The sequence below is a fragment of the Schistocerca nitens genome, chromosome 2 (assembly GCF_023898315.1).
Source record: "Schistocerca nitens isolate TAMUIC-IGC-003100 chromosome 2, iqSchNite1.1, whole genome shotgun sequence".
In the NCBI taxonomy this organism is placed as follows: Eukaryota; Metazoa; Arthropoda; class Insecta; order Orthoptera; family Acrididae; genus Schistocerca; species Schistocerca nitens.
The window spans coordinates 605,439,886-605,463,864 of record NC_064615.1 but is presented as its reverse complement, the minus strand read 5'-3'; positions in this window follow the sequence as shown (position 1 = coordinate 605,463,864).

The following is a 23,979-nucleotide window of genomic DNA, read 5'->3' as shown; positions in this document are numbered from 1 at the left end:
TTTGTTAGTTAAAATTTAGGAGAGCTTGGTAGTGAAAACTCAAAGATTATGGTAATACCAATAATCGCTAGGAAAACCGTTTCGTATAAGATTTCACAAAGCAGTAGATTTTGCATTTTAAAGATTTCCGTCAAACTACTAAAGTTGTCAGGGATTTTTCCTGCCTCGAGATGACTGGGTGTTGTTGTGTCGTCTTCATCATCATCATTCATCCCCATTACGGTCGGAGGAAGGCAACGGCAAACCACCTCCATTAGGACCTTGCCTAGTAAGGCGGTGCGGGTCTCCTGCATCGTTCCCCTACGCTCTGTAAAAGAAGCAAGGGACTTCATTTCCATTTTTTTTACTAAAGTTGTATTTGCAGAGGAAATGAATATTTAAAGTAATTGGCATAAAATAAACTGAGCTATGGCATAAACGCTGCTCCTAAGAACGGAGATACCACATTTCTAATGTTTCCAAAACATGTCAGAAAGGAGAAAGTCGCACTTTGGGAAAGAAATTACCGAAGGGGATGTGTAAGGTACCGCTTATATATGCAGATGAGAGCACATTTTACCGTATTTCCACGTGAGGTGAATGTATCAGCGCTGCAGTATGTACGGAATAAGGAGCAAGCGGTAGTTTATCACACTGGATAGCAGAGCGGTTGCCCATTTGGTGCTTTCAGAGCCAGTGGGATGAGGTGTCGATGCAGAATTACCTCGTGATGTCAGTGAGTCAAGTAACTGTTATTAATAAATATTAATTGCTAACAAAAGTTTCCTTTTGCCACGCGGACATCAGGAGCAGTCTCCGAATCTTAAATACTATCTTTCGGTAATTTCACAATGCCAAGAAATGTTGGTATTAATAAAAAAATAAGTAACTTCAGCATAACCAAAGATACACAATCTTATACGAACAGTACCGATTGTACATTCAAGTTACAGACTGCTCGCCATAGTCGGCAGTCATCGATAGGATGCCTTCCGATCTAGTCATGCGGCAGACCACGCTCTCGTACCGATTAATATTTAGCTAATAATCAGTGTGAACAAGTTCATTTTACGGTGTTTCTTAGATAAACGCAACATACTGGCATCCTGCGTAAAAATTATTTCTGCTAAAAACTTCTTCCCGCTACATTACGTAAAACATAGACAGTAGCACAGCACTTTCAGAATCCAACAGCGCTGGTGTGACTGTGCAAAGAGGCATAAATCTATGAGAGCATCTCCGCGTAACAGGTACGAAGAATCTCTACTCGGCGGTTCACTAAGTCAGTTCAAGGACGGACTGATTTACTTATCGCAAAACTCGTGTGGGAAAGCGTGGCCAGTTATTCTGTACACCCCTTATAAGACCAATTACGGACTCACCGGCTAAACAGAGACATATATGGAGGTTTAGTAAGAGTGAGGGATTCTTGCATTTTCCTTAAAGTGATATCTGTTGATACAATTGAAAACATCCTGAACTATACTGATGGTGCAAACACAGCTTTTTATTTCGTGTTCCAAATGTTCTGAAATCATTTGCTTCTGTAAAAGCGTTCTACATATAAGTGGGTAGACGTTTCCATCGAATACGTGATACGATACTCAAAACTAAGTTATCATCGTTCAGCAGCGGAGCCTAAAAATTGTTCATATCAATACCTGGAACAGAAACATTCTAAGATACAGAACTTCTGAATCAGAGAGTTATGCAGGGATTGGATAAGATGAATCAAATTACTGACTGAGGTGTCACCGTCCTCGGCGGTAATTACACGTGTAACACTGTCCAGGGAACGGTAGAGTTTAACTACAATGTTTGGCGATCTCCTACCTCCATAGTGGTCTCACTGATCCGCATGCTGCCCTGAAAAGCGTTCTTTTCTGTACAGAGACGTCAGACATCTTAGGATCTCCTTCCCGACTGAAGCTGGCCAACAGTGTGGGTCGCTTCAGGAACCACTACATTGTTGGAGCGACTCGCCACGTTTCAGGATGGTTGTCGTAATAGGCCTTTATTCCACGACATTTGTGTGCAAAAGTTAAGATTGAATATCAACGTTAGAATAAGGGAATACAGGGAGAAATTGCAGATATGATGTAAACATACAGGGTTGAGGACGATTCTTTGCAAGAAAAGTAAGAAAGGAAGTTTTGGGTTGAACATTTCATAGAAAGCGGATCACGATATCTGACAGGTGTAAGCGTGAGAGAAGTTATCGGACCTCTCCTAAGGAAATGAAGCTAGCATATACGTTAATCGATGTAGGAAAACTACGGTAAAAGTATCTCTCTTTGGAGGGACAGCGATTGGAATCTGATTTGATAATATATTTATAGACAATTCTAGGCAACTAAGCCACATTTCAAAACCTATCTGATCATGACATGTAACACCTAACATAAATTTTGAAAATTGTCGGGGTAAAACATCTATCTGAACTGAGTACAGAAGGCCAATAAAACAGACGAAAACTGAGAAATTTAGGAGATTGCTCAAAGAAATTAATTGGATGGATGTTTACAGCATCGAAGACACAAATGAAAAATACTAAACATTCATTAATAAAGTTAGCACCTTATTTGAAAATTGTTTTCCCCTGAGGGTAACTCAAATTACGTAGAAGTCTAATAAGAAACCATGGATCAAACAAGGGATTAAGATATCATGAGAGACAATAAGGAAACTATCAGATACTTACAGACACCTTTGATATTAGCATTATAGCTCATTACAAAAATTACTGCAAAATATTGAAGAAGGTTATCCAGAAATCTAAACACCTGCATTATGAGAGAAGATAAATACATCCAGCAATAAAATAAAAACAATATGGGATATAGTTAAGTCAGAGACAGGTAGGACCAGAAATGAGGAGGAACAAATAGCTCTAAAAATAAATGAAACCTTGTTAACAAATGCATATTGTGTTGCAAACAATTTAAACAAGTATTTTGTCTCTGTTACTGATATCATGGGGTTGTCAGGTTCAGTAAATAATGCAATGGAATATCTGAGACCAGTGCACACAAACAGTCTCAGTAAAATGGAATTGACACTTGCTTCACCAAAAGAAATAGAATCCATAACAAAGTCCTTAAAATCAAAGCATTCTAGTGGTTATAATAACATACCAACAAAGTTAATAAAAGAGTGTTCATGTGAGCTTAGTCATATCTTAAGTTATTTGTGTAATCAATGATTTGTCACAGGAACACTGGCTTAAATATTCTGAAGTTATACCTCTCCATAAGAAAGGGAACAAAGGAATGCTGTCAAATTACCGACCGATCTCACTTTTGCCAGCTTTTTCAAAAATCTTTGAAAAGGTTATGTTCGAGTATCCACTTAAGCATCTTAGTGAAAATAACATACTGTCAAAGTCACAGTTTGGGTTTCTTAAGGGTTCTGATATTGAGAAAGCTATTTACACTTACAGGAAAAATGACCTTAATTCATTGGACAACAAATTAGAGGCAATTGGCATATTCTGTGACCTGTCAAAGGCGTTTGACTGTGTGAATCACAGCATTCTTTTAAGTAAATTAAAATATTATGGCGTCACTGGTAGCGCTGCAAAGTGGTTTCTGTCATATCTTACTAATAGAAAACAAAGGGTGTCATTAGGTAACACTTCAGCAGTAGGCAATCAGACATCATCTGACTGGGAAGAAATTACATGTGGTGTTCCCCAAGGTTCCCTACTAGGTCCAGTAATATTTCTTTTGTATATTAATGACCTGTCTTCTGTTACATTACCAGATACCAAGTTTGTCATGTTTGCAGATGATACAAACATTGCAATAAATACTAAATCAAATATAAACTTAGAAAGGGCAGCTAATCAAATTTTTACTCACATTAATAAGTGATTCACAGCCAGGACAGTACTATACTTCTCGCCAGATCATCTAAATCTGCACGCATATTTACCGCGAGGTACAGGGGGTATGTGGACCAGATGCATTGTCACGTCCAGACATGAAATGGTGCCAACAGTTTGACCAAGGCCGCACAGATGTGAGTGACGCTCATCCACCATACACTCAAGATCTTGCACCGGGCGATTTCTATCTTTTCGGCAATCTGAAAGAATGTGTTGCGCGGGGGTGAGGTGAGATTTTACAGTTATTAATACGTACACACAGCAGTTCCAGACTGGCTCCGTGAACAATGATCAACGCAGGGGATGACTCTAGCATCGAGGAATTCCACGACTGATAGAACGTTCCGATCGTTGTTTACAGAGCCTAGGTGGCTCTGTTGAAAAAAGAGTGTCATATTCTTGTGTTACTTTGAAGTCTGTGTAGCATTCAGTAAAAATTAATTGGTCTGCCATGATACTGTGTCTCTTACGTTTGAGCTCCGCTCTTAGAAATACTGGATGAAATAACAACTGCTGTAACAAGCTCGAAATAGTGGTAAACGAAATTTCGGGAAGAAGGTGCGTCTTATACCTGGGGAGACGTGGCAGTTTTCCTTCGCACCAACTGGTGATGTTCTGAATGAAATGTAAAAAGATACAGTTACGCTCTGCAGAAATCGGAATGGGAGAGACGACGAGAGACATGGTAATGGGTTCAAGGGACGTGTTAGAGGAGACTGGAAGCGAGTAGTAAATAATAATCACATTAACAGGTGATACCAAGATCAAAATGAGAGGCGTAATGATGACATGACAGAAAGAAACCACGAACGGGGAGACCAGGAAAGGCAAAACTAGAAATTCCAAACACAAGCTTATACAAGTGACGGAATTTTTGGCTGTGAAGAGGTTGATAATGGGAAGTCCTCGGAATATTAGAGAAGGTCTTTTTGAAGAAAATGAAGTAGATAGTAAAGAGGAATACCAACCGGCTGTAGATATGGAAATTAATGGAATGAGGGCAAATGCTGTTAGTGATACAAGTAGTGAGTTACGTGCTGTGACAGAGGGGCTCTACGACAAAATAAGAGGTAGAAGTGGGGTACCAGTAATGTCATTGCAAGGAGTTACAGTTATACATGCAGTAGGAGGAAAAGGACAGAAAAATAAGAATCAGGCTTTATTAGAGGTACATGTTCAAGGGATTTTTTGGAGATTAGTGCTATCGTGGCCCCAAATCTTTGTATGAGGTTGGTAACACGGACAAATTCGTTGGGTGGACCAAGCAGCAATTATGGATTTAGGAAAGGATAGTATGACCCTAACCATAGACGGCACTGAGGGAAATTAGATTTGGTAACATAGTTAGTTCGAAAGGGAAAGTGCAGGATAAGTACTACCTAAAAATGATGCATGATGTTTTCAGGTTAGTTGAGGTACAGTAAATGGAATAAAGAACAAAGTAAATAATATTCATGTTGTTGAAACAGATGGGAAAATGGAGCTACAAAACGTATTTTTGAAAATATGAAGACGTATTTTCTGATAGCCGAAGATTAATGAATGAAAAACCTTATGAATTTAAAGTCAAGCCACATCAAACTTTTACACTGAGACCACATGTAATACCAGTATCAAAAAAGGAGACCAAAGATAAAGGAACACAGAGGATGTTATCTTTCCACATTATAGAGAGATCAGACAGTCAGTACTGTAACCCACTAGTTTGCGTTACCAAAATGACAGTTCAGTACGAGTTGCATTAGACGCTAGGGTACTAAATAAGGTAATAGAATCTGAGAATGATAGACCAGAAATTTTAGAAGAATGGTTGCAGAAATTTGAGGGCAGAGAAATTTTTGATGGACCATGTAATCTCCCCCTCCCTAATCGGCCTGCTCGATAGCAATATAACTGATCGCTATCACATATGCCTAATGAAATTTTACAGTGAATAAGGCTATCGTTAACGAAGGAAAACAAAACCGGTTAGATGGAGGAAAGTGTACAACAAAGTGTTCTGAAGGGAGAATCTATTCTAAATTTAAGCTAAATTCAGATGATAGTTTTGAAATGGGTTGAGTGTAGTGCAATCTGTCAAGAACTGTACAGCGGGGAGAAAGGGTACCACGTAATATTTACTACAAAAAGCACTGACAACTCAAAGAAAACTCTGATTAGCTAAGAACAGGGTAATTAAACGGTCTCCAGCCCGCTAAGGTAATGAATCTCCGGAATCTTGAGAAAGGTTATGGCAAAGAAATTTAAGCAAATAATCACTGGCGTGGCAACAGAAGGTTGTCACAACAGTTAACGAGAAAATGAATCAGAAAGCACTGAGTTTGGAGTTACTTATTAGGAAACACTAAGTTTAGAAAGTAACGTTACATGAAATTACTGGTTTAATAAATGACTGTCTCAACCTGAACTTTGTTATGTAAAAAGAAATAACTTTCACTAAGCTCAGTGTAATGTGATGCAAAATTTAGAAAAGGCCAGCCATTTTCTTTTGGTTATTGAAAGGTTGAACTGAATTTACTTTAAGTAATTGACCATTTGGTTTCACTTTTAAAATAACAACAATAAAATACATACCAAACCAGCAGAAGTCACTCGCTAAGCTAAATACAGAATAAATGAATTTTCACACTCTTAATTTGTGCTGTATCTTTAATTATTAGTTTTGCCAGTGAAATTTTACTTTACTTTAAGTAGACTCTGTCATGCAATACAAGAATGTACAGTTACTGAGGCAGAAAAGTTACAGTGAAACTGATCAGTATCAAACACACATAACTGGCAGTAAGTATTTGATCAGTTTTCATATTCTTACGACACTCGGTGATTCCATGGAAAGGAAAGGGACCCTGCTTGGTAATAATGTCTGTGGACAATGACAACATAGTTGCCCTACAAATTTTAACCATTGCAAGGTATTGTTCATGTTATTCATAATTTGTGAAAGAAATGTTGCTGGGCAAAGCCTCTACATTTGTCAGGCGATGCTGTAGCTGTGCGGACGACGAAGAATGTAGCCGACGACAACGCTGAGCTGCCATTCTTGCTGCTGCTGCTGCTCAATGAGAAGAACTCCAAGTCGTCTACAGAGCCAGGGGTAGTTATGGGACGGGTAACAGGTGGAAATGCAGCTTCCTCCGCCTGTCCACTCCTACCGTGATCTCTATACTCGCAGGTTAACGAATCAGGGGCGTCTACACTGGCGCGAGCATAGCTGCACACCGCGTCACAGGGAGCGCCCAACAAACACTTCAGCACTCTTTCATGACTCAAGCTGCTCTGCTTCCTCTATGCTCGCAACGCGACACTCTCTCCACACGCAAAGATAAACAACGGCACAGCTACTACCATTTAGTCGTTGTTATCGATACATTTCAATAAAGTTCCCTTGGCTATTACCCAGCAATTTATAATATTTTCATTGTAATTACAATCAATTATATACAGTCAAAATTAAATACACTACTACTTCTATTACGTATTAAATATAGTTTCTGTAACACAGCTTACAGCATCAGAATCAAAAGTAGCGTGCAAGTTATTACCGAACATTAAACGGCGAAAATTTTGGATGTTGCAGGAGGTACTTTATGTGCATTTTCGGTGTTAGAACCGTATGTAGTTAGCAGTGTGTCACATCCTACTTTAGTGGAAGGAGCACATCCAGAGTTCCAAGTACTAAGGGGCGTATGCAATGTAGTTGATGTTAAGATGTGCCGTGGTAATTAAAGGGAAGCCTCCAGACTCTGACGTACCTGAATATTATTTGCAATATGGAATATGTCTGTACTAAAGTAACAAAGAACATACTTTGTGAAAGACACAGACACGACCGTGAATTGCACTGAAAACAGTAGTTCTATTAAACTGCTGAGGGAATAATAGCTCTAAGTATTTTGATATAACATTTGTCCAGTTTATGGGTTTGTGAACAAAAGGCAGGGATAGAATGAGACTTACAAGACATGGTGTGCTGGTGTGTTGTGACGTCCGCAAGGCCATTAAAATTATCGCACAGGCAGCGAGACGCTAATGACCTGTGCAGAGCACGACTGGCAGCTTAAATAGCTGAGCATGGCGATTTTGTGACGTGGCCGGCGTGATATAAATAAACAGAGACGCGTCACGACCGCGACAATGGTAAAAATAGCGACCCTTTGTGACGTATGGATAAAGCAACAATGTAAACCTAAATAATTTAATACCTAGGGTTAATAGTCATTGTCAAATAATCAATTAAGTAAAGAAAAAGTAATTAAAAGAGGATAATTTTCAAGAATTAATGAAATTAATAGACTGTCACATAACTTTAGAATTTTTAATTGTATAAAAATTATTTGAAGTAATACACTAATTCATAAAAGTTTTGAATTTCAGCCAATTGGACAGTACTAATAGAGTCAGTTAGGAGAAACAATCTAGTGTTTGGGAAATGTAATTTATTATTACTGAGTTGGTTCTAAAATGAGGGCCTTTGTTCCATGTACCCATACCTGACGTCTTGATAATGGGAAAATGGGGAGGCCTGGGAACACCTATTCAGATGAAGTGCATTGATTACCAAGTCTGATAACCTGTCAGCTACCTGAGACGCTGTTGGCGTACGCACAAATTATGGTTGCAGTCGTCAAGCAATGCAAACATGTCGCCTAGGACCCAAACTTTCGGCCGGCAAATAATAGTACTTCTCGCCCAATAAGTGTGTCAGTGCAGTGATTTATCAAAGAACGACCTTGAGTCGTAAGTGCTCTGTAAATTTCAATGTAGATGAGTGAAGCACCGTACAGTGTAAAAAGAAAAAAATTCCTGTGTGGTTTCATGAAATGTGTTGTATATTTTGTATATCGGTGTATTTAGGTAAGTTCTGGAAGTTTCTGCTGAAATGTAGTCCTGTGGGACAGCCAACTAGCTGCTTGAAAACGCGAGCTAAACGTTTCTAATAAATTTTCTATATTTCTGTTAAAGTTAAATAAATTGTACTATTATGAATTTGCTAAACAAATTTTAAGTGCTTGACAAATGTTTCAAAAGCTAATGTTTATTTGCCTATGTGAGTGCACCTGCAGTGTTTTCTGTGATCTATTTTGTTGATATATATTAATGTGACATTTTGAAAGAATTTTGTTAGTTAAAATTTAGGAGAGCTTGGTAGTGAAAACTCAAAGATTATGGTAATACCAATAATCGCTAGGAAAACCGTTTCGTATAAGATTTCACAAAGCAGTAGATTTTGCATTTTAAAGATTTCCGTCAAACTACTAAAGTTGTCAGGGATTTTTCCTGCCTCGAGATGACTGGGTGTTGTTGTGTCGTCTTCATCATCATCATTCACCCCCATTACGGTCGGAGGAAGACAACGGCAAACCACCTCCATTAGGACCTTGCCTAGTAAGGCGGTGCGGGTCTCCCGCATCGTTCCCCTACGCTCTGTAAAAGAAACATGGGACTTCATTTCCATTTTTTTTACTAAAGTTGTATTTGCAGAGGAAATGAATATTTAAAGTAATTGGCATAAAATAAACTGAGCTATGGCATAAACGCTGCTCCTAAGAACGGAGATACCACATTTCTAATGTTTCCAAAACATGTCAGAAAGGAGAAAGTCGCACTTTGGGAAAGAAATTACCGAAGAGGATGTGTAAGGTACCGCTTATATTTGCAGATGAGAGCACATTTTACCGTTAATAAATATTAATTGCTAACAAAAGTTTCCTTTTGCCACGCAGACATCAGGAGCAGTCTCCGAATCTTAAATACTATCTTTCAGTAATTTCCCAATGCCAAGAAATGTTGGTATTAATAAAAAAACAAGTAACTTCGGCATAACCAAAGATACACAATCTTATACGAACAATACCGATTGTACATTCAAGTTACAGACTGCTCGCCATAGTCGGCAGTCATCGATAGGATGCCTTCCGATCTAGTCATGCGGCAGACCACGCTCTGGTACCAATTAATATTTAGCTAATAATCAGTGTGAACAAGTTCATTTTACGGTGTTTCTTAGATAAACGCAACATACTGGCATCCTGCGTAAAAATTATTTCTGCTAAAAACTTCTTCCTGCTACATTACGTAAAACATAGACAGTAGCACTGCACTTTCAGAATCCAACAGCGCTGGTGTGGCTGTGCAAAGAGGCATAAATCTATGAGAGCATCTCCGCGTAACAGGTACGAAGAATCTCTACTCGGCGGCTCCAGGACGGACTGATTTACTTATCGCAAAACTCGTGTGGGAAAGCGTGGCCAGTTACTCTGTACACCCCTTATAAGACTAATTACGGACTCACCGGCTAAACAGAGACATTTCTGGAGGTTTAGTAAGAGTGAGGGATTCTTGCATTTTCCTTAAAGTGATATCTGTTGATACAATTGAAAACATCCTGAACTATACTAATGGTGCAAACACAGCTTTTTATTTCGTGTTCCAAATGTTCTGAAATGATTTGCTTCTGTAAATTTGCTTAAGTAAATTAAAATATTATGGCGTCACTGGTAGCGCTGCAAAGTGGTTTCTGTCATATCTTACTAATAGAAAACAAAGGGTGTCATTAGGTAACACTTCAGCAGTAGGCAATCAGACATCATCTGACTGGGAAGAAATTACATGTGGTGTTCCCCAAGGTTCCCTACTTGGTCCAGTAATATTTCTTTTGTATATTAATGACCTGTCTTCTGTTACATTACCAGATACCAAGTTTGTCTTGTTTGCAGATGATACAAACATTGCAATAAATATTAAATCAAATATAAACTTAGAAAGGGCAGTAAATCAAAGTTTTACTGACATTAATAAGTGGTTCACAGCCAATTCATTGTCATTAAACTTTGAAAAGACCCACTATTTGCAGTTCAGAACTTCTAAGAGATTTCCTTCTGCTGTGTGTATAAAATATGACGACATGGAAGTAGGAGAAGTTGAGAGTGTAACATTTTTGGGATTACAACTTGATAATAAATTCAGTTGGGAGCAACATACTAACGAACTGCTAAAGCGCCTAAGCAAGTCTGTGTTTGCAATGCAAATGATGTCAAACATAGGAGTTATAAATATAAAGAAAAACTGGCATATTTTGCTTATTTTCACTCCATTATGTCATATAGTATCATATTTTTGGGTAACTCCACAAACAGAGAAACAATTTTAGAGTACAGAAGTGTATAACAAGAGTAATGAGTGGTGTAAATCTAAGAACATCATGTCGAAACCTATTCAAAGAATATTTAATGCTTAATGAAGTTTGTTGTAAATAATACATCTCTTTTTCCAACTAACTGCTTAGTACACAGTATCAATACTAGGAATAACAACAATATACATAAAGATTTAAAATCACTTATTCTTGCCCAGAAAGGAGTCCAGTATTCAGCAATGCATATTTTCCATAAGTTACCAGCAACCATTAAGAGTTTAGTTTCAGACAAGGCACAATTTGAACATAATTTAAAAGAATTTTTGGTGGCCAACTCCTTCTATTCCATCCATGAGTTTCTCAACAAGTGCAGTAGACCATTTTAATTAAAATTTTTTTATACTTTAAATTTTGCCAATACTTGGTTGTAACAGCCAATACTGTGTGAATGATGGATGTATGGAAAGCAGATGTAACTCTTAAGTACGTAAATAGTGGAAGTTTAATTTTAAATCTTGTACATAATCTGACTGTTCTTAACTGAGGATCACTGAAATGAATAATTCACTTTAATTTTTGACAATACTTGGTTGTAATAGCCAAGAAACTAGCAAATGTCTTAATGATGGATTTAATGAAAGCAGATTGAAGTATTAAACCTTTAAATATTAGAAGTTTAAATTTAATTCAGGTACATAATTTACTGTTTATTGACTGAGGATCATTAAAATTAATGAAACTCGAGTTTTCCTAATTACATTTTTGTAATGTGTTTATCTGACATGTTCCACACCCGCGAGGATTCCCTCTTTTGTGGATCTATGGAATGAATAATTAATCTAATCTAATTCCCACCAATTGCAAATACTCACTGCACTACGTTGCTATCAGCGAAATAGAGCTCTGAAACAAGTGTTTGGCAACTGAAAAGAATTCTCTTCGCTACGAAGAAATTTCCATAGCACTTACTGCAGACTGAATATTGAGCGCGAGTAAGGACAACGAAGGAATCGCACTTTCTTTCGTATGGATGGACATTTTTATAGAATACGTAGTGGGACTCTCCAAGCTAACTTGCCGATAACTCAACAGCGAAGGCAACATAGTTGCAAAAGTAATTGCAACGACACCAAGATACGACCTTTGGTGTGCATCGATATTGAGCACGAGACATGATTTTTAAAAAATGACAAAGATTAGCCGAGGAAGATTTTGTGGACAGACGAAGCCCACTTCCATCTAACAGGATGTGTGAATACACAGAATTGTTGAATATGGACAACAGAAGATCCACACGCGAATGAACCGCTACCTCTTCATCCTGAAAAGGTCGCTGTATGGTGCGCATTTACGGCATCATTTATCATAGGGCGATATTTTTTCGAAGACACAGATGCTCCCGGTCCTGTTACCTGTACCGTCACTGATAAGCGTTATGAGTGTCTTGAGCAGCCACGTCATTCCATTTCTCAAGCAGCGTGGATGAGATCATTTTTATGCAAGATGGCGCACCTCCGTACATTGCAAATCCAGTTAACCAGCTGCTGAAGCGCCATTTCGAAAATGCTAGAATTATCAGCCGCCATTTCCCCAATGTCTGGCTGTCGCGATCACCTGATCTTAATCCGTGTGAGTTCTGGCTCCGGGGCACTCTGAAGGATGCTGTGTTCAGTGTTCCGACTGCAAACGTAGTTGCACTGAAGAGCACGCATTGCGCAACACATTCTGTACGTGACCCCCGAAAACACTTTGATCAGTTGTTGACCATGCTGTTTCTCGATTTCAGTTTGTTGCAGAAAACGGTGGACAGCATATTGAACATGTTTTGCGCCAGTCATACGGAAATTAATAATCCAATTTGATTTTGATTGATGCTTTTTGTACAGTTTTTGGCCGCAGGACAGTTAAAACCCGATTTTCTAATCAGATGTGATATGACCTTCTCGTGGTGGATGAGCTTACGTAACTAACAGTATCACACATGTATACCCATGCACGTTGAGTAATACACTTGGTTCCATGTCAAACGTACACCTTATGCAATTTTTGGTTGATTAGTTTCTCATTTGTAGTCGACCACTATTAAAATATGGTGCCTACAGCGCCATCTAATGCTACATTTTGAAACTATTTATTTTTCTTCTGGCATAGGTTTTCCCACTTCTCCGATAATATTCCGTTGCAATTAGACGTCATTCTGAGTGTTATGACTACAGCGGTTTGAATTTTTAACTGCAATTATGATCACCCTGCAGATAGTTCATCCATGCCCGCAATGAAGAACATCGACAATGTTCGCTTGTTATAGATATTGATACTGGCAAGATATCGGTCTCGAAAGTTCTAAGACTTTTGAGAATGATTTAATTTTATCTCTTAAGTATAAATTTGTTGTGTAATTTTACATTTGCTATTCCTTTTCGTTTACTTTATTAATTCTGTAGTTATATTAAAATGCGATGATATTACCAATACCAATAAACTAAAAATATTTAAGATTAGTTATTGAATAATGTTTGAGCTAGCTGAATCAATGTTTAAAGATCAGTGAGCGTAATTTTTTGCGATCCTATTCTCTCATTCATTATTTAAGTTTCTAAATATAATAATTAAAGTAACTAACTGAGATACAAATTGGCTAATAGACACTGAATTCTGAAACTTCACTTCAGACTACAGAGAATTTCTAAATTTAGACCAGAGACCAAAAATCCCGTTGAAACTCGGAGTTGACATTTTACTAATAAATATTTCATTGAAAACCGAAGAGAGTAAAAATTAAGCAGTCCTTGAAACGTACAATTGCAACAATGGGATCTTTAAGGCGGGAGTGATTATTTACAAGATGAGACCGTCTTTGGCGTTATCTTCTCTCTCACCCAGGTGAGATTGTTGTCAAATATGCGTTTAACAGTTGGCATGAAAATCGAAAATTAATTTAAAATGATTACTGAGGCACCAAATTTCTAAGCGCTGATTGAAAAAAGAGTGAATAGTACCGCATTATATACCAAAGTTGGAAAAATTTTGTCGATGATCGTGCCAGCTCTTACATGCCTTAGATTATTAATGGTAATATGCCTTTGCAGGACTACTGTAGCACTCGTAAAAATGAGTTTTTGGGTTATGGTTTAAAATGTATATTAAAATTTCCAACAACAATCGGACTGCAGCCGTTGTTGTCGTATATAGCGGTGTCTGGGCAACAGTTTTGCATCACCTCGGTTTCGAGAGTTCCGGACACTGTACAGAAAATGGGAATAGAGATCAACAGAAATATCATTTCCGCCCTTTTTGTTGCTCATGAAAACCAAACATCGCATGTTGTACCACCATGCACTGACACCTTCAGAGATTGTGGTCCATATTGCTGTACACACCGGTACCTCTAATACCCAGTAGCACGTCCTCTTGCATTGATGCATGACTGTATTCGTCGTGGTGTACTATCCACAAGTTCATTAAGGCACTGTTGGTCCAGACTGTGCCACTTCTCAACGGCGATTCGGCATAGATCCACCAGAGTGGTCGGTGGCTCACGTCATCCATAATCAGCCCTTTTCAATCTATCCCTGGCATGTTCGATAGGGTTCATGTCTGGAGAATCTGCTGGCCACTCTACTGGGGCGATGTCGTTATCCTGAAGGGAGTCATTTACGAGATGTGCACGATGGGGGCGCAAATTGTCGTCCACGAAGACGAATGCCTCGCCGATATGCTGCCGATATAGTTGCACTATCGGTCGTAGGATGGCATTCACGTATGTACAGCCGTTACGGCTTCTTCCATCACCACCAGCGGCGTACGTCTGCCCCACATAATGCCACCGTAAAACACCAGGCAACCTCCACGCTGCTTCGCCCGCTGGCTAGTTTGTGTAAGGCGTTCAGCCTGATCGGGTTGCCTCCAAACACGTCATCGACGATTGTATGATTCGAGGCATATGCGACACTCATCGGTGAAGAGAACGTGATGCCAATCCTGAGCGGTCCATTAGGCATGTTGTTGGGCTCATCTCTACCGCGCTGCATGGTGTCGTGGTTGCAAAGAAGTACCTCGCCATGGACCTCGGGAGTGAAGTTGTGCATCATGCAGCCTATTGCACACAGTTTGAGTCGGAACACGACGTCCTGTGGCTACACGAAAAGTGTTATTCAACATGGTGGCGTTGCTGTCAGGGTTTTTCCGAGCCATAATCCGTAGGTAGCGGTCATCCACTGCAGTAGTAGCCTTGGGTGGCCTGGGCGAGGCATGACATCGACAGCTCCTGTCTCTCTGTATCTCCTCCGTGTGCGAACAACATCCCTCTGGTTCACTCCGACACGCTTGGACACTTCCCTTGTTGAGAGCCCTTCCTGGCACGAAGTAACAGTGCGGACGCCATCGAACCGCGGTATTGCCCGTGTAGGCATGGTTGAACTACAGACAACACGAGCCGTATACCTCCTTGCTGGTGGAATGACTTGAACTGATCGGCTGTCAGACCCCTTCCGTCTAATAGGCGCTGCTCATACACGGTTGTTTACATCTTTGGGCGGGTTTAGTGGCATCTCTGAACAGTCAAGGCGACTCTGTCTGTGGTACATTATCCAAAGTCAAAGTATACCTTCAGGAGTTCTGGGAACCGGGTTGATGCAAAACTTTTTTTGATGTGTGCATTATGGCGGCCTCTGAACAGCAGTCAACCGGGATCCGAAAATTTCAGAATGTACTCACCCACAATGGCCGTTTTAATACCCATATTATTCAAGCAACACCTTTTACGTGATCCATCTATCGCAGCATCTCTTAGATTGTTACGCACATACGCAATAGATCCCCAGTCTGGATTTACATTAGCGGCTGCCGTGTGGTCTGCTCTGCACATCTCATCAAAACGTTGAAGTTCAGAAGTGTCGCTACGACATCCCCAGGTTTTCAACAGACAGTGCGACATGGTAAAATAAAATTATAGCATCTGTGATGGTTTGTGGCGATGGGACAGCAAATCTTATCCCGTGATATAAATTTCAACTTGATACGTTTACCTGTTCTTGAGAAAATGGAATTTGACAGACGGACGGATAGACAGCCGAATAACAAATGACAAAAACACAAACTATTTTTTCGCGTGATATAATTATAAATGAAGTATTTTCGGATTTGTTGTCTTAATTGTACTGTGAAACCTTGCTTCTTGCCAAATTTCATGATTCTTGGTCACAAACCCTAGACGTTTCGATAATTGAATGGAGATATCTTTTGACTGCATTGACTTAGAGCTTAACATTTGTACATTGCCAAAGGACCATAGACCTTTGAACGAAAAATTTCAACTTGGTATATCTAATCACCGTTGAGAAAATACGTCTTTAAGACACGCAAGGGAAGATAGTCAGACAACAAACGACAGAAAAAAAATTTTTTCGTATGGTACAGTTGCAAATTACAATTTTGGTATTATTTTCTTCACTTGTAATGTTAAACCTTGTTTCTTGGACCATTTAATGGTTGTAGGTCAACGAATAGTACCCTATATGTTTCAATAAGTGAGTTCACGAGTCTCAAAATATGTGACACAAATGACTATATTGCTTAAATTTTCTATACCGCCAAGCGACCATAGACCTCAGTATATGACATAAATTTCAACTTGATACAATTACTCGTTCCTGAGAGAAAGGAGTCTTACAAGTCGGACAGACAGACAGACAACAAAGTGGTGCTATATCGGTTCCGGGCCGAAAGGAATATGTAACAAGCCGGGTGATATGCGCGGGACGTGTGATTACACCACGTGTGGCACGGACAGCATCCGCAGCAAGCGTAGTTGTCGGGTGCAGCCGTACACTTCGCAGCCGTTCACTGTGTAACGCAAGCCACGTGTGTCCGCTTTGTTCAGAAAAAAAAAAAAAATTCGAGTATCACTATAACGTTTCAGTACTCAGAGCTTGTTTATTTATAGCAAAATGAGTTTCTTTTATTTTGTTGTTTTAAATGTAAGGGAACAGTGAACAACGATTTAAATTAGAGTGGTCGAAAGACACAGAATTTTATTTCCGTTTAACATGAATTATGCCAAGCGACTGATACAGAATCAAGTTCCCATTAAGTCGCTTTCTCGAATATTATTCAGCAGATTTCAGTGTTATGTCAACTGCATTTTGAAATATCCTCCACAGATCTCGGTCGCTATCATTTATTCGTTTTCATTTCTTACCTACATCTAGCCATTGACAGTAAAAACTGCAGATTACTGAACTAATTTGTTTTATTTTCTTTCAAAAGATGATTTGGAAAGCTGCAGTTCGACTCCTTCAAGAGCATAGGTCAGAAACAAAGTGGAATGCTAGAGACTAACAACTGTTCAACAACAGAGTCAACTAAGACATAAAGCTGAGTGATTTGTAACGAATAAAAGAAATAGTAGACCGTGACTTTCTTTAAGGGCCCAGTCCAGCCATACGTACACTCTGGGTTAAAGAAATCACACAAATGAAAGTTGTTATTAGTGGATGGGAATTTTAGCGCTGCTCCTCCTAAACGCGAGCTATGCCTTGTGACCACTGCAGCAACGTAGTGTCATCTCTTATGTCATATAGCCTGCCTTAGGCCAGTGGATTGTAAATGCTTAAAACGCAGTACATACAATTCTTTTATCTATCTTTCCGTTCAGCAACACATCTGAAAGACCAATATCTACATCTACATCCATACCGTGTAACACACTTTGGAGCACACGGCAAAGGGAGCTTCCCACTGCGTTGCACGTTAGGGTTTCTTGGAATATGGACAGTGCAAAGAATGGCCGTTTAAATAGCTCCGTGTATGCTATAGTCAGTCTAACTTCATCTTCGGTGTTGGTGCCGGAGCACTACACAGTGGGCTTCGGTGTATTCCTAGATGTTTCGCTTAATACTGATTCCTCAATCTATAGTTGCGGGTCTATCTTCAAGCGACTGCCAGTGAAATTATGCAGCGAACGCTAGGAATCCTGTACGCGAACACCTCACTACCGTCCTTCGGGCCATTCTTTTGCAGCAATGCAGCAACAAACAAAATATATGTTTCACAGATGCATACAGTAAGGATTTTACATAACGTTCAATCCTAGTATTAATTACACATGATTACACATGATTTTGGTTACTAATATTTTAGCATACAGCCACTAATGTTAGTAATATAATCCACGGCAAAGTGTTTCAGGAGTCAAGGTCCCATCATGTGGCAGGGAATGTAGCGTTGCGATTTTTAAAGTAAGACGTGGACTTCATGTGAAAATAATTTTGTTTTTGTATTTTGAGCTAGAGTTCTTTTGAACCGCATTTTATGTTGGATTAACGTACACAGCCAGATGACGTAAGCTTCAGTCCAGAGATGTTGGGGTGTGAATTATGTTATTATTAGGGATTGTATGTCAAAATGTTTGTAGCGGTTACGTTAACAGCCGCTATGTACGGTCCTTAAGTTTGGCAATATTATACGGTCCAATCACATTATTGTGACCACCGCTCACACTCGACCTCAACACGGCAGGTGGCAGCAGTAGCCGTGGAGGGTATTCAAAGCGTGCCGGAGAAGACGCGGCAAACAGTGCAGTCGTAGTAATGCACAAAAGGAGCGATTTGTCTGAGGTCCAAAAGGGCATTTTCAAAGGCTTTCAGACAAAAGTTAGAAGAATTTCCGAAACAGCTAAGTTTGTAAACTGTCCCTGTGCCGCCGCGGTGAATGTATACCGTGCGCTGTCCAAAACGGTCGTCGAGGCAACTGTGGTGACCAGGAGCCATAGATGACAGGGTGAACGGCAACTGCCGAGAAGCGTGAGGGACATTTGTTGAGCCACTGACCGGCCAGACCAAGGGGCTATCAACAGTCTCTCCAAAGGCCGTTCAAAGAACACACCTCAGTACGAGCTTCCGCAAGAGGCACCTGGCTCATGGACCCATCCTGCTTGTCGTTCGTCGGCTCCAACGGACAGATGGACGGTGGTGTATATGGCGTGAAACGTCTGAAAGCAAAGCGTCCGGGCTGTAGAAGGGAACGTTATGGTGTGGGGAATGTTTCTGTGGCATTCCCTGAGCGATCTCATGATTCATGGAGGCACAATGGATCAACCAAAAATGAATCTATCGTTGGGGACCAAGTGCACCCCTACATGAAGTTTGTCATTCCTCGTAACGATAGCATCTACAACCAGTACAACGAAACATGTCAAATAGGTCGCAGTCTGCGTATGTTGTTCGAAGAGCACCAGTATGAGTTTGCCGTACTCCCCTGGCCACCAAACTCCCCACGTTTATACCCAGTCGAGAACTGTCAGACCTCCATGATCGGGTTCTTCGCGCCTTGAGCACTCAACCGAGAAACCTAGCACAGCTGGTGACGGCACATCAAAGGGCATGTCTCCACATCCTTTTTGGTAGCTTCCAGAACCTCACTAACACTCTTCCTGCACGCCTCGCAGCTGTCTCCATTGCAAAAGATGGCTATTTATGTTTTTGACAATCGTAACATTAATATGGCGCATTCTGAGGCATCAATGAATCGTTCATTGGGAGGTATAAGAAAGTGTCGGGAGGAGGGGATGGGGAAGTAAAAAATGCGGGCTGAGCCCAAGGCTGGACTACAATAAGGAACATAATCTGCTTCAAACGGATGTACATTGCAGCAGTTAAGCAGAGATGAGGACGCCTGCACAGGATAGACTTACGTGAAAAGTAGTCTTCGGCCCAAAGATAACAACAACAGCAACAACATGGGTAATGTGTATCTGCTTTACAATTAACAGTTTTTCATTTATTGGCTACACAGGGGATTGCTAGCATCCCTTGCATACTTTCGCTGAGTACTCGCCTAAGGGAAAATCTATTGGACCAAAACAGTTATGATCATAGGATGTTTGTGTTACAGAAGCACGTTGCATGAATGTCATCAAAACTTGTCAACCGAACATCCTGCAATGTCGCTTCAAGGAGCTTGTGATTCTTATGCTCTTGTGACAACACATGTACTCGCTAAGGCTATATGTAAGTAATAGCAAGATCGAACTTAGGATGAACTGCGAAATTAACGATCTTAATAAGTAATGCCTCAAAATTTTTTGAGTGCTAACTCTTAAAACTTTTTAAGTAAAACTGACGTTATTAACGTCCTAAATCTTCGTTCTTCATGTCTACAAATAATGATAGGCCAAAACATTATGACCACTGCCCACTGCGACGTAGGATGCCGTCTGGTGGCGTTGCGGGCACGTGGCGCGGTAACAGAAGTACGGAAGCGGAGCAGACTGGGGTGGGAGACCACCCTAACGAAGATATGGGCCGCAAATGGGGAAATCCAGTGATCCAAGCGACTTTGATAAAAAGGAGATTATTATTACGCAGAGCCTGTAAACGAGTATCTCTAAAACGACTAATCTGCTCGAATGTTCACGTGCATCTGTCGGGACCATCTACGGAAAGAGGCAGAAGGACAGTGAAATTCCGCTAGGCGCTAACTACACTCATGCTCATAAATTAAGGATAATGCTGATACATTGTGAAACACCGCTCTGGTGTGCGGTTTGCGGATTTGAATAACCTCAGGGTATGACCATGCGGTGCATATGACCTGCGGTCGTTTCACGGTGGCGCTGGCAGCAGTCCACTTACGCAGAGGTGTGTTAGTTCATGTCAGCGTACGGTGCAGCGAGTAAGTGTGCAGACGTTTTCAGACGTGCTGATGGTGATTGTGTGTTGAAAATGGCTCAAAAAACATTTATTGATGACGTTATAAAGGATAGAATTCTACGGCGACTGGAGGATGGTCAAACACAGCAGGTCGTAGTACGGGCCCTCCGTGTGCCACAAAGTGTGATATCAAGATTATGGCAACGATTCCAGCAGACAGGAAACGTGTCAAGGCGATACAGTACGGGACGTCCACAGTGTACAACACCACAAGAAGACCGATATCTCACCCTCAGCGCCCGAAGACGTCCACGGAGTACTGCAGCTAGCGTTGCACGGGACCTTACCGCACCACTGGAACAGTTGTCTCCAGACACACAGTCTGCAGACGACTGAACAGACATGCTTTATTCTCCCGGACACCTTCAACGTGCATTCCACAGACCCATGGTCACAGGAGACCCGTAAAGCCTGGTGTCAAGAACACAGTACGTGGTAATTGGAACAGTGGTACCAGGTTATGTTCATGGGCGAGTCCAGATATAGTCTGAACAGTGATTCTCGCCGGGTTTTCATCTGGCGTGAACCATGAATCAGATACCAACCCCTTAATGTCCTTGAAAGGGATATGTATGGAGGTGTGGTTTGATGGTGTGGGGTGGGATTATAATTGGTGCACGTACACCCCTGGATGTCTTTCACAGAGGAACTGTAACATGCGAGGTGTATCTGGACGCCATTTAGCCCCAGTATGTCCACCTTTTCAGGGGTGCAGTAGGTCCCACCTACCTCCTGATAGATGATAACGCACGGCCCCACCGAGCTGCCATCGTGGAGGAGTACCTTGGACCATTAGATAGCAAGCGAATGAAGTGGCCTGCCTGTTCTCCAGACCTAAATCCCATCGAGTACGTCTGGGATGCTCTCGGTCGACGTATCGCTGCACGTAGTCAAACCCCTAGGACACTTCAGGAGCTCCGACAGGCGCTGGTGCAAGAATGGGAGCCTATACCACAGCAGCTGCTCGACCACCTCATCCAGAGAATGCCAACCGAATGTGTGGCCTGTGTACGTGTGCTTGGAAACAGTGGCGTTTCGTAGCACTTGTGTTTCGGGACGGTTTTCTCAACTTATCACCAATACTGTGGACTTACAGTCCTGTGTCATGTGTGTTCCCTATGTGCCTATGCTATTCGCGCCAGTTTCGTGTAGTGCCACGTTGTATGGCACCACATTCTGCAGCTATTCTTAATTTATTGGCATGAGTGTGGTTGGACGCCCACGACTCGTCACAGAAAGTAGGATTCGGAGGCTTGTCTGCGTTGCAAAGTCGGATAGATGGTGAATTGTGCCATCTCTGCCGAAAGAGAAAAATGCTGGTGTCCACTGCTTGCCACGTCTTCCCCGACACGCACAAGTGTTTCAGAGCACAGCGTTAATCGTACATTGTTGAACATGGAGCTCCGCAGCTGACCACCCCTACGTGTTCTCATGTTGACCCGTTGACGTCGTCATTTACGATTACAGTGGGCACAGGCACAGGACTCTCGGGATTTGACCTTCGTTTAGTGGAAACGTGTCGGCTCTTCGGGTGAATCATTTCTGCTACACTAGGTCGATGGTCGTCTCCTCAAAGGCCGTCATCGTGGTGAACGAAGGCTCGAAACACGCAGCGCACCACGGATACAGGCTTGTGGGAGCATCGTGATGCTATGGGAGACATTCCCCTTCGCGTGCAAGGTACTTGTGGCAGTAATCGAAGATACGCTGAAAGCTGCGAACATACTCCTTCCCTTCACGCTTTATGTCTTCACGGACGGGGATGTAATCTTTCAGCAGTATTCAAAATATCCACGGGTGTACTGCCGGTCTACAGTGTCCAACGGGCTAAGATTACAGCCACAGTCACGGTTTATGAGGTCGTCGTTGGTGCGAATTTCGATGGCCTCTCTAACAACGCTGTCCCAGTATCTCGACGTCTGTACCAGAATCCTCGTGCGGTCATACTCCATGGCGTGATTTTCCGACAAACAATGTTCAGCGACCGCCGACTTGCTCGGATACATCAGTCGAGTGTGCCTCTGGTGTTCACGGCATCGATCCTCGACGGTACGCATCGTCTGACCAATATACGACTTGGGAACCAGCGATTGGGTTAATCAAGAGTAAATCGAGCAAATGTATAGTTGTGACGACCACGGCTGACAGAGCCATCACACCGACGTCATCTCAGACGCCGTCGCAATCTGTTCCACCGCGCGACCGTGGCGCGGGGCGCGGACGGCGGAGTGAGCGCGCCGCGGGCGGAGGGTATTTAAATCGGCCGCCGCCGCGACCGAACCCAGTTCCCCCTGAGCAGCCATAGTGTACGGATCTCCGTGCCGGCACGTTCACAGGAGCTCAGTCCGTCAGTTCACCTGATGATGGCGACATGTATGATCGCCGAAATATTGTGCCCATTGGACACTGTAGACCGGCAGTACAGCCGTGGATATTTTGATCATCAAATACGCCGGGAGAAACTCAAGAATTTCAGCAGTATAATTGTCCGTGTCTTGCAGCCATTGGTTTAAGAAATATTATAGTGAACTCACTTTGATGTCTCGGAGGCCAAATTCGCTTGACCTAAATCCTATAAAACCCATCTGGGTCGCTATCGGGCTTCATAAATGCGTACGCAAATCAGCGGTCCGTTATTTACGCGATATACATGACCTGGGACTGGACATCTATTGGCAGATTCCTCCACAAACCTACCTACAAACTGACAGATCCCTGATACACAGGCTCAGTGGTGTATTTCGTTGCAAAGACGGACAAACAAGCTTTAAGCATGTGGTCATAATGTTGTAGTTCACAAGTGTATTTGCAGCCGCCTGGCGATAAAGAACTTCGATCTGTAGCGTGTACCATGACGATGTTTAATGTAACTATGTCAATGCCTGAGAAACAGGTTGTTGTAATCGAGTTTCGAATTAATACGGTTGGTCCACATACTCAGCACCGTCATCTTCAGCAGACCACACACGAGCGCTGCGACATCGGCAACTTTGCTCCGCCTTGGCCTTACTGTCATCGATCATCCGATTTTCATCTATTTACAATACTGAAAGGACGCCTAGAGGACTTCATTTTGATAGTGACAATGCTGTGCAAGCACAGGTGTAGTTGTCACTGTATTAGAAAAGCCAAACCTTTTAAAACTGGTCAATTGTTGGGAGAAATTTGTTCGTCGCCAAGATGATTATCTAGAGAAATAGATATGTAGACACGAAGAATAAAGATGCAGAATGTTAATAACGTTTATTTCATTTAAAAAGTTTTAAGAG